This window comes from Mizuhopecten yessoensis, unplaced genomic scaffold, assembly GCF_002113885.1.
Source record: "Mizuhopecten yessoensis strain PY_sf001 unplaced genomic scaffold, ASM211388v2 scaffold2977, whole genome shotgun sequence".
NCBI classification, from domain to species: domain Eukaryota; kingdom Metazoa; phylum Mollusca; class Bivalvia; order Pectinida; family Pectinidae; genus Mizuhopecten; species Mizuhopecten yessoensis.
Genome location: NW_018404814.1, coordinates 583,192 through 596,486, shown reverse-complemented (window position 1 = coordinate 596,486; position 13,295 = coordinate 583,192).

Below are 13,295 nucleotides of genomic sequence, written 5' to 3'. Positions count from 1 at the left end.
AATTTATCTTTGATAAAGTCCAAATTTAATGGTTTGAATAAAAACAAAACAATACTGGAGTAATATACTTGAGTAATATGCAAAACGGTATTTGTTTATGACATTGGAATACTTTTTTTCCATATACATACCCACTATGACCTGAAACAGTTTCAGGGTTTGAAAAGTTTTTTTCCCCTTTCTCCCTTTAAGACTGTAGTGTGCCATTATATCGTATGTCATCAGCCTTGAAAAGAAAACAGCATAATAGAAAAAAATACATCTTCACTTGTAAAATTTGAAAGAATACATATCCCTAGGGGGTGACAAGCTGATCTTTCCCTGCTAAAACGGGAGACACACCTGTGAAGGGTGGGAGAAAAGCTGATCTTTCCCGGCTAAAACGGGAGACACACCTGTGAAGGGTGGGAGAAAATTGCTTCTCCCTCGCCTCACAGGTGCATTCCTATTTTTGATTTGGAAAAAGATAAACCTGTCTTTGACTACCTAGAGAAAATGACACCATTGCATCATCATTTAAATCAGCGTAGCCAGGGTAACCTTATCAATTTTGTCACACTTTTCATGCACCAAAGATGACGGTGCTGTGCACTAGTTCACCATTATAACTTATAGTGTTAGCAAAAAAATAACCGATCACTCCCGTGTAACAATGACGAAGAAATTGGAATAAACAAATTGAAGATAGAATAAACAAATTGAAGATAGAATAAACAAATTGAAGATAGAATAAACAAATTGAAGATAGAATAAAAAATTTGAAGTTCAACATGTGGCCTTGTGCTAAAGTTAAAACAATCTTACTGTTAGGTTGAGATTTCTCTGTCTACATCCAACAGGTGTGATAGATTCTTACACTGTTTCTATGGTCACTTAAAGGTCAAGGTGACCAATACAATTGTCCTCTTAGCCTCTTGTAACTGTAGCATTTTAGCAAATATTTGTGAGCGATAGTCTGATGGATTAGCAATGTTTACCGGCACAAAACAACAGTGACTTACATATCAGGTCCATCATTTAAAAAGAACTAGCTGCTTGAAATCCAAACCAAAAACAATGTCTGTAATTCTTGACCCAGATGTCCAAACCACACTCAACGATTAATGTAATATGTATGTAGTTGAAACTGCATCTCACAATTTAAATTTTGTCTGCAAATACGGTTACATTGCCTGCTTGTAAAAAGAACTCGGCTTGCAAATACCCACTAATGATAAAGATATGGACCTGCCTCCTTTGTATTAGATTCCGAAACCTTACAAGAATCCTTATAAAGACTGGGTCTTCTAATTGCACAACAAATAGTCATTATCCAAACTTCTTAGTACCATTAAATCAGGGACACAGTCGTATTGTAACACTGTATATTCGAGAAGAATGCGGATGTTAAAAGAAATCAGAAGATCTTTTGATAAATCTTGAACTTCCTCGTCTGAAATATAGTTCTTCTATCAATGTTATTTCGGCTTTTCGACCCTTTACAATACCACACCTCATACTGAACTAAAGGAATGCCTTCCTACTCTCATTATGATATTTTTCTTTTCCAAACAAGTCGACGGGCAATGTAGATATATGGTTCTAAATTATTTTGGAGCATATTTTGTAAAAAGCACAACAAAGGCCAAAATGAAATATACTGAGGATGAAATTATAAAAATGAGTTTCTGGTTGACAATAACTTTGTTGAGTTCGATGTCAATATTTTCCAGCAGACTAGGCATTCCTATGGGAACAAATTGTGCACCTATTCGGGCTCATTTGTTGTTTTTGCATTGGGCTAAATTTATTGATGAGCTTATCAGGACTAGTAATAAAAACCTAGCCAAGTCCTTCAATAACACATTTAGATGTATCGACCATGTGCTGTCTTTAAACAATTAGAAATTTATTAACCACATCGATGGTATTTACCCTCCTGAGTTTGAAATCAAAAAATCTACTTTAGCCACTTTCCTCAACAGCGGTCGGTCTTTACTTACAACATCACCACCAGGGACGGCTTACTATTAAGCTGTATTAAAAGCAGGACGATTTCAACTTTCCTATCGTGAACTTTCCCTTCCTTGATAGTAGCTGCTCCCCTTACCTATGATGTGTATTTATATCGCAGTTGATTGGGTATGCAAAAGAGTGCTACGAATTTTATGAATTCTGTGATAGATGTCGACTGCTGACAGACAAATTTACAACACAGGGTTTCCAAAGATGACGGCTGATGTCGACTGCTGACAGACAAATTTACAACACTGGGTTTCCAAAGATGACGGCTGATGTCGACTGCTGACAGACAAATTTACAACACTGGGTTTCCAAAGATGACGGCTGATGTCGACTGCTGACAGACAAATTTACAACACTGGGTTTCCAAAGATGACGGCTGATGTCGACTGCTGACAGACAAATTTACAACACTGGGTTTCCAAAGATGACGGCTGATGTCGACTGCTGACAGACAAATTTACAACACTGGGTTTCCAAAGATGACGGCTGATGTCGACTGCTGACAGACAAATTTACAACACTGGGTTTCCAAAGGTGATGGCTGATGTCGACTGCTGACAGACAAATTTACAACACTGGGTTTCCAAAGATGACGGCTGATGTCGACTGCTGACAGACAAATTTACAACACTGGGATTCCAAAGATGATGGCTGATGTCGACTGCTGACAGACAAATTTACAACACTGGGATTCCAAAGATGACAGCTGATGTCGACTGCTGACAAACTTACAACACTGGGATTCCAAAGGTGACGGCTGATGTCGACTGCTGACAGACAAATTTACAACACTGGGATTCCAAAGATGATGGCTGATGTCGACTGCTGACAGACAAACTTACTACATTGGGATTCCAAAGATGACGGCTGATGTCGACTGGACAAGCTGTATGGTCACCATCATGATCACAAAGCAGTATCTGCTATTTCTTTGTGTGATATGAAAGTCGATAATTTTTTATTATGCTCATTAGTGAGCTCTTTGTTTTGCTGTAACTACTGGAGTTCTCGGTGTGAGGACGTGACGTTACTATGGGTTGACCTAGATTTACATGGTTGGTGCCGTGGATGAAGCAGAAGATGCCGCTCTTCCGGAACACCTGGTTTTATTCTCTTTGTACTTTTTCAAGGCTGTCCATATAAATCTTTTTCTCGTTCCTATTTGGCCTAGTTTTATTGACTTCGAATTCGAATTTTAGGTTTGTTGACACTTTGGTATGTTCTGTGGTTTTTTTAAAGAATTGTTCAAAATGACAAACAGCTAGGTTTGGATTGAAAAGACGCAAATATTAACGTGAAGCAAAGCATTTTGCACGGGATAAAGTTTGAAATAAAAATCATCTCGATACTTCAGTAGTTACACTTGTACGCTTACTTTCGCTCTCTGCACCCCTAGAATATTTCAGAGCCAAATTGAAGGCAGACGGCTCGCTATTTAAATAGTCTTGGGTAAAAAAAATCTGACCCATCGTTAGGCTGTCCGTTGAAGATTATAGAGGAGCGACACCCTACTTCAAAGCCAGTCAATTTTACCGTTAGGCGACCGCAGGATTCTTTTGATGTACATCAAAGGATCAAACTAGTCTTCTTGTCCCATCCACAAGATGGCAACTGAGACTTAAATTCTGCTATGACATATTCCAGGGATGCAGAGAGCGTAAGTGCACATTTGGTTTGGTTTGGTTTGGTTTAGTATTGTGTAACGTTCTATAAACAGCTATGGTCATTTAAGGACGGCCTCCTCTGTGTGTAAGATGCATGCGTGTAGTGTATGCGTGTAGTGTATGCGTGTGTGTTTTGGGAGGCTACGATATGTTCGTGTTTGTCTCCTTGTGATAGCGCGGAACTGACGCCGACTTTAAAGTGCTACCTTACTGAAACATACTGCCGAAGGCACCCAGCAGGACACCCCACCCGTTATACTGACAACGGGCGAACCAGTCGTCCTACTCCTCAATTGCTGAGCGTTAAGCAGGAGTAGAAACTACCATTCTTACAGACTCTGGTATGTCTCGGCCAGGGGACAGAACCCAAAGCCTTCCTCACAGGGGCGAACGCTTAACTAAAGGCCAAAGGTTAGGCATTGACAAGGGAGACATTAGGAAGAAGAATGTTGTTTAGAAAGAAGAGAAAAGATAAGATCACAAATTTAGTCGCCTCTTACGATCATGCAAAATTTTAGAAATTAGCGTCGACCAGAAACCCCTAATTCAGAATCACAGGAGTGCATATAAGGATGTATATATATATATATATATTTATCTATTCATATTTTTCGTGATACTGACACAGATTATTTGATAAATCATATGTTTAAACTACCTAGCTGCACTCAAATCCTAATGGACAAGGAAAGACGCATATAATTTTATTACATGTGCCGTTATTGTGGGACAAGAGGAATTTGGGTATAACATACCTCTGTAGCACGTCTGTCTGCAATGATAGTGTAAGTCCGTATACATAAAGATCAAAGCAAAGACTTTTACATGATTTAATGATTTATTTATTTATTTTTCAGAGAAACATTTTTTTGTTTCAAACTGGCGCTTAGTCTGGCGTTGTACATCACTCCACAGAATGACGTCTTTGTTCCTAAATAATCACGGTTTGTTGAGAGTTCTCCCCCTTTGAATGGTAACCATGGGCTGCTTCTGAACTCAATACACTGATGGATACATCGTTTACAGATGTTGGAACCGGCTGTGGCGGATGGTCAGACAAATTGTCTGATATCCTGTCAAACAGCACTTTTTGATCCACCATGATCAGCCTTACCTTCTACAAGATTATCCGGCTCCAAATGAATACGACTGGAGATACAATTCAAGCAATTACCTCATTAATAGCAATTCTCAATTGTCAAGGAATAACTTTGTGGGAAAAAAAGATTTATAAGACTACTTCAAAAGGGATAAAATAAATGTCATACACATGAATTGGTACTTTACGGAGGTTTTCAGAACGTGGCAAAAGTTCCATGGATTACAAAATTGCATTATTGCTGATATACACAAGGAACACTTAAGTTTTTTGCTCAAACTCACGGAAATGCTTGCCCGTGCTTTAAAAGCTCAGAAACGATCTAGGACTAAAACAGCTTGTGCTCATATCCGTATAGGACGCAACCAAACCACACCTAATAATCCCCCAAGACACCAACAGGCCTACGATCTAGATAACGACTTATGTTATATTTTTACAACAACTGATGACGAAAGAATCTTAATGACAGCTAGAGATCGTTATTCAAAACACATCAATGACACCGATGGAAAGATAGGTAAGGAAGTATGAATAAAAATTAATTATATTTATTTAAGTTGATCAACTATGATACATTGATTCTCACGGAGACTGGATTCGGCATGGTTGCTTTTAAATTTACATTCGGAATACTGACTCTGACTTGTATTGCTGGAGAGGTCCCGTGACAAAAATGTCAGATATGACACACTTCAGAGAAAACGTTGCATCCGGTCTCACTGAAAAAACAACGGCCATGGGTGATGTCAACTGATGACGGCGAGTCCCTGTATTGTGCTAAACACAGAGCATCCCCTGTCTTGTTGACAAATCAGTCTTTAGGGGTACGTCAACCTTTCGTACCGATACCTTCAGCTCACACATGTTGTCGACTACCCACAAGAGTTCTGCTATTCGACACCTTAACAATTCGTCAAAAACTGATTATGAAGGAACTGTAAAGTCATTTAATTGTTTCTCGTGCTTAAGACTCAGATTTTAAAGCGTGTATCTCAACTTCCAAGGCACTGCACGAATTTTCTCCAGGCCAGATGGCTCGTATGAAGTTTTAATTTATGCTGCCTATGGAATTGCAAAAGCAAGACAGGCAACGAGTGATTTTGAGCTGATGTGTGCTACACAAATACAAATGGTATTGACTTAGGAAAAAGTTATTTAAACAGGTTCGGCTTTGTCGAATTTGTCGTTGCAGTTACCAAAACATTCGGAAATGATATCCCGAAGGAAGTACAATCTCCGCCATTTGCGAGAGTGCTCATTTCATTTCAAAACATTTTTATTGTATAAAAGATACAAAAAGATGAGGCATAAGCATCCCCTATTAAAGCCGCTTTCCAGTGAGTGCGCTGTCAGAAGGCAGCACAAACAGAACCGTTTCTTCTGTAGAACTATGCCATGGATATCGATCATATTTGGTCGGAAGCATTCATGGGAGGCAGGGATTCAAAATTGTACAAATGGTCGAGCTAACCCCCCGGCTAAGGGTTGGGGCCCAAAACAGTTTATTACTTGGAAATGGTTGAGATCCCCACCGTATAACCATATATAAAACGGCTGAGTATAAAGAGAAGAATGCACATTTGCTTCCAGGATGGCCGCAGGGTCTGGCCCCACCCTTGGAGACGTAGTCCCTTGGTCATAACTTTGAAATGGTTGAGATCCCACCCCAAAACTATATATACAAATACTGAGCATAAAGAAACGAATGTAGTCATAATATAAGAATAGACCCTGGGGTCTGACCAAACCCATAGGAACCCAGTTTCTTAGTCACAGCTTGGAAACAGTTGAGATCCCCACCCTATAAAGAGATGAATGCACATATGCTTCCAGGATGGCCTTGGGGTATGTCCCACCCTTGGAGACTTAACCCGTGGTTCATAACTTTGAAATGGTTAAGATCCCCTCCCCAAAACTATATATACATTTGTTGGGCATAAAGAGAGGAATGCAGTCATGATATTAGAATTGATCCTGGGGTCTGTCCACAACCCTAGGGACCTAGTTTCTGAGTCAAGCTTGGAATCAGTTGAGATCCCCACCCCATATCCATACATTTAGTTGCTGGGCATGAACAATCTAATACAGATATGCTACAAGGATTGGCCTTGGGGTCTGGCATATCCCCTTGGATCTCATTTGGAGAATAGTTTGCCATGATTGCCTAGATATCCAGGTGAGCGATACAGGCCCTCTGGCCTCTTGTTAAGGTGACGTTATATAAAGTGTGAATGAGCGTGCTTTTGTAAGTTTTTGGACCCAATAAACTGTATTTAACCAATAACTGCCTTACTTCATTTTTGGAGATGAACATATATGTAGCGGAACTGGACTGGGTCGATCGTCGGCGACCAGGTAGCGCGTCCGTCTAAGGTTCGGAAGGTTCCGGGTTCGAACCCTGGTCTGGCCGTGCATTTTCCATCTCCTGTAAGAGTGGTGCCTGTGACCAACCTTTTTTAAGCATTTGGTGTATGCTTGTCAAAGAGGATAACCAAACATGGGCTGTAAATAGTTGTTTCTTTCGGGGGCGAAGACTTACGGCAAAAGTGGGGAAGAATGTAGCGAATGTAGCGGAACTGGACTGGGTCGATCGTTGGCGACAGGCGTCCGTCCAGAGTTCGGAGGGTCCAGGGTTCGAACCCCGGTCTGGCCGTGCACTTTTCCATTACCTGTTTCATATATATAAGCAAAATACAGAGTCAGGGTGCGTATTTATTTCTGTAATTTCGTATGAATCTGATATGGTATATATATATATATACACACCATAGGAAATGTATGATATTTTAGGTACGGTGTAAACAGTAAGAGTATTGATAATGGCGACAAACCCGTAAACGGTTTCATTTTTTCAGGCTAAATTTTGTTTCATGCATACTGACTTCATCACATAAACCTTCATCGAGTGTCTGTAAAAATATTGCAAACCATCGATGTCCGTCTTTGTATTGTTGACACTGTACCACAGAAAATATTGATGACACTGTACCACATAAAATATTGATGACGCTGTACCACAGAAAATATTGATGACACTGTACCAAAGAAAATATTGATGACACTGTACCAAAGAAAATATTGATGACACTGTACCACAGAAAAATATATTGATGAAAGAACTTGTGACCATCCTCAAGCAGTGAGCGGCTCTAAATATCACAATGGCGCTCTTTTATGTTAAATTGTTCGTAACGACAAATATGACGACGATTGGAAATCAATCTTTATGAAGTTAACTAATATCTTCATGGGTTCAATTCAAAAGTAGCAGTTTGTCTTGCTAAAGTAAAGTGTGATGCTCTCGTAATAGAGAAAATAAATTGAGATGGCGCCTACCAGGAGAGGGACTGACTAAAACGTCCAGAAGTACAAGCCCCTAAGCGGAAGTAATTCGCCCGAGTAAACGAAACCCATACTCGATACTCCTGAGGTTACGCCCACTTTCGCTCTCTGCAGAGAACGTTTGTGAGCGTTATCCCTGGAATATCGAAGATGAAGGAAACCATAATATGTCGTTGCCGAGAAAAATTCCTAGACAAAATAATAATATACAGCATTTAATATAGCGCCCTAACATAAGCCACTCTAAAGCGCTTTACAGTACATAAATATATACTACTATATATATACAATTAATACAATTAACGTATACATTAATCAATACATTTTTGAGGAATTCGCAGGAGCTGCCTTATCAGACGCTAACTACTAGTCCTATGCCACTTGGCTAATATCTCCCTATGTGTGTATGCCTGTGTGTGTGCTTGAGATGCAATGTGTTATGTTTGTAGTGGGACCGTGCTTCCAACGACATCATTTATATATTTATATATTATAGTGTCACCTCACTTGAATGCTACAGCACATATACCACAATATCCACCCCAGACCAATTTATACTCCACCTGCGTGTAAGGCCGGAGTGTTAACCACTCAACCAATCCGCCCATATAAGTCAAGCGATTTGGCGGTTACGGGGAATGTATACTTCCGGTGCAAAGATAAATCGGTAGCAAGCCAACTTCGGTCAAGTAAAAGGACGGTAAGTTTAAACGAAAATGGCACCTTTCATGAAAGAGATATCTACTGACAGGTAGCCCCTCGTTAGACATGCACAGGGGAGGGAGTAACTATGTGTCACACTTTAAAATCCTACTACTTCAGCGCAGGTAAAGGTATTTTAACCTTATTTGGTCTATAGCATCATTGAGCCAAGAAATTAAACGTGATGTGTGCCGCTTACCAGTAGCATCACTATAATGGATACGTGAATGTATAACAGTATACATTATGTTGCTACGTGTAATGGTACACACATATGGTTCACAAACACACAGGTAAGTCAATACCTACAGGCAAGTATTACCATGACTTTATTTGAAACAGGGCCCCTACGAACCAAACACCAAAAATGTATTTAGCTCCAAACTTCGTTTTCAATACCGGTAATACAGCATTCGGTTTTGTCCATCATACACGATTATATTGAGGCGTATGGCGCATTTTTGTGAATTTAATAAAAAAAATCGAAATTGTTTGATTCAAAATTAATTCATAGCGGGTTGTTTTTTTGTATTTTCAGAGTTATTTCCGTTCCTTGGTTTTGAAAGAATGTATATAATCTACATCTCTGTTTTGAGCAACAGGGCCTACTTGTATAAAACATCTCAAAGTTAAGGAAAATCTCAAGCAATGTATTGTCTATGGGAAATCTTAGAGTTGAGGAAATCTCAAGAGTTGAGATGTTTTATACAAGTGGGCCCAGACCACTAGGATAAGGTAACAAGCTCCCGACGCGTAAGTGTTTTTCAATCTTCGTTTCCGAGAAATCAATCCCCAATTTTACCATTTAGGTGTATAAGACGAGTGCAGAAGGGATTCAATTGCTACCCAACATGCAGTACCGGCGTAAATTGGATGAAACTGTATTCACGGCAGCCGCTGAGAGGTCAAAACGTGAGATAAGTTTAAAACAAAACAGCTGAGATTTGCTTAAAAACTTAATATTCTCAGTGTAGAGGATGGAATTGAATCATGCTCTGTATAAATAAGCGGGGCTGGATTCAGGTGGCAAGAAATTAGATAAGTTTTGAAAAGAAATGACGAGATGTAAAATAATACGTTTTGCAATAATGGGTTGCAAGATTCGTGTATGTTGTATTACAGGGTAATTTATGAGCGCTTTCATAATAACTCACAATGAGAGAAGTGTACATGTATGTTTCTATGGTAACAGTCACAAGAAGAGCAGTACACATTTTGGTATCCTCGTTTTCGTATCCTCGTTTTCGTATCCTCAATATATTCCAGGGGTTACGTTTCCTACGCTTTCTAGACTGTAGCGTAAGTTACAATAAGAGGTGAGCAATGATTATGACGGGCCCTGCGATTTTACATAGATACATGTACATATATTTTATTCTGAAAAAATAGGATTTTATAATCCTTTGACGGTCGAAGCTCTGAAATAAGAAATATTCTCTCTGTAAAACTGTATTTCTGCGCTTAGTTTTGCCTGTGTCCATGTAAGTTTTGTTTAAATTGTTTAGCTGTGCCTGAATTCACAACATGAGACGGAAGATTGTTCCATAAATCAACAGTTCTCTGCGTAAACAAAAATGTTCTAATAATAAATCTTGAATGCGATTTGTAAATTTTAAAGTTGTGTCCACGTGTAGATGAACTTTCCCTGATATTAAATATATCGGATACCTCATGTTCATATTTCCCGGACAATATTTTGTAGTCGCCACGAGATTTTCTATATTTCCTCATGAACTTCTACACAGAGTGTTTAAAAAGGGGACGTCAAAGAAATCAAATTTGATCGCCCTCCCCCACTCCCGTCTCATTGCAACATTTAAGATGGACAGTATGTCTTGTCCTTTTTCACATCCCTACTTATTTCGGTAGTGTCTTTACTCTTTAGGTATCCGTCTTCATGTTGTCTTCGGGAGTAGGTTTCAGTGAGGTAGCACTATAAAGTCGGCATCAGTTCCGCGCTATCACAAGGAGACAAACACGAACATATCGCAGCCTCCCTAAACACAATCGCATACACTACACGCATGCATCTTGCACACAGGGAGGCCGTCCTTAAATGACCATAGCTGTTGATAGGACGTTAAACAATACTAAACCAAACCAAACCAATCAAATTACTTTAATTAGTTGTTGCGAGGGCGTTAAACCTCAAACAAATAAACAAACAAAAATAGTCATGTATGTACATGTTGATATACGTAAAGGCAGATATACACAGTGCAGTATACATCGTTATAATGACTGGGGAGGCAGTGGCTTTGTTTCGATGGCTTGAGCTCATCCAGTCCTGAAATTGCTTTTAGTGGAAAACTTAACTGGGTTTCAATCCTCCTATTTACCTGTATCATAAATACCCAATTCCCTTCTGCGTTTTATGAATATGTATAATTTTATTCTCTAGACTAAGTTACACAAGCTTGATATATATGGACAATGCACCGAACCAATCAGACCGAATAAGACGTATATGTATCGAATTGTTTCCATGCCGAAGTCACGATGATAATTAAGCATTGAACTGTTTTTGTATGGTATTTATGATCTACTGGAATGACACAGCTTTGCAAGCAAATAACATAATGCGTGCTAGCGCATTATGATTTGTTTACTTGCAAATCTGTGTCATTCAAATAGATAATAAATACCATACATAAACAGTTCAATACTTATATTTACGTTTTCTCTGACTCTTATGTTCTTTTTTAACTTAGAATTTATATTTGAAATTTAAAATGCCCACCTTATCGACAGTCCACACAATTTCGTTCAATAGTTTGAACAGCGTGTTTGTCGCGTGCTGATTGGCAAACAAAGTAGTACTTTGAAATTTTAACAAACACTTCAATGTCATTTCACAATTCAGTATCATTTAAGTTTATCAATAGAACTCTGAGCTGAAAGTTAGATTTGAAATTGTTTCGATTTTTCCCCGGAACAAATTTAGCGCATGAATAAATCCAATGAACACCGTAAATCCGACCTTGCCCTCCACGAGGGAGTTATTTTTGGAAGTTAATTCGAACTTTCCTTTTTGCTCATTTTGTGAAGAATCCAGACGTGAATTTATTTGTTGATTGTATGGGAATCTGACTACAGTCTGTAGATTCTATAATAGCCTCGTTATTTGACATGTCGTCAGAAACTGAGGAAACAGTGACTGCGAGACGCGTGAAACTGATAGCGTTTGAGTGAGTGATCTTGCGACGGAGCACAGGGGTTCTTTACAAATGTCTGAAATGTTTATGTGTGCTGTGACTCATATCAGTAAGTCTGTAACATATGTGTCAGTAGGTCTATAAAATATGTGTATTTCAGACATTTGTAACGAACCCCTGTTGATCAGTGCAGTGTAACAGCCGATATTTTTGATAAATTGCATGAGCGTAAAATTGTTTCCATTGCCAGCATTGGTGATTTCAGCCGATGTGCATTTTGTACGATATTGCAGACCTTGGTCTTGTTTTTGTGGTAATAAAAGTATTTTTTATTTTGCACATAAATTTACAATGACATTGTCAAATCTCACAATGCCTAGCGATATTTCAGCAGCCGTCATGTTTATTTACATTGGATATTGTTGTTCCGGTCAGTGTTGTATTAATACGCTAAGAATTATGTCTCGTGCTGCATGGTAATTAAAGTCCCATCAATGACACAGCTTTCAAAGAGGCTATATAGTGACAATGCCATGCAAATGTAAATATTTCAAAATAAATACAATTACAAACGTCATCATGTTTTATAAATGACAAGGGTTGATGGTTCAATTTCCCACTAGGACGTGAATTGATATGGGGTCACCTTCCCGACCAAGAGGGTTTTCTTCAAATGCTCTGGTAACCTCCCTGATTAAAACTCTCTGCACGCTACCATCCGTGCCAACAGGAGTGATTTATTATAAGTTAGAAAGCTTGTTTCATAATTATTTTTAAAAATAAACAAAGTTTATAGATAGGGTCAACCATTAGTTTTGGTTCAAATAACAATCGCACACTGCCTCCCAAGTTCGTTTTTCTATATCAGTATCTAAGTATCTTACTTTTAACAATAACTATGATTACATTATCTCAGTGTTATAAAAAAAGAAAAACCAATTCTACAGTCAACTACACATAAGATAATGCTGACATTCACACAAGGTATAGGGTCGTTGATAATTGACCTTTGCTACAGATGTCATTGGTACTACCTAGAGAGTCTCCTTTAAACACGCTTTCGAAATATTATTTTAGCTGTCCTCTTTAGTCAATATACTTATGTTTGCTCAACAGGGATTTATAAATGAAGTACGTGATAAATCGAATAATCAGTCTATGTGGAAGTCGTTTTGGTATTATGGCAGTTTATCTTAACTCGGATATATCGATCACTCCAATTATGTCGAATTTGTTTGTAATAGAGCAAATGACGGAATCAATATTAACAGATTTATAAATGAAGTACGTCATTTATCGAATGTTCAGTTTATCTGGAAGTCGTTT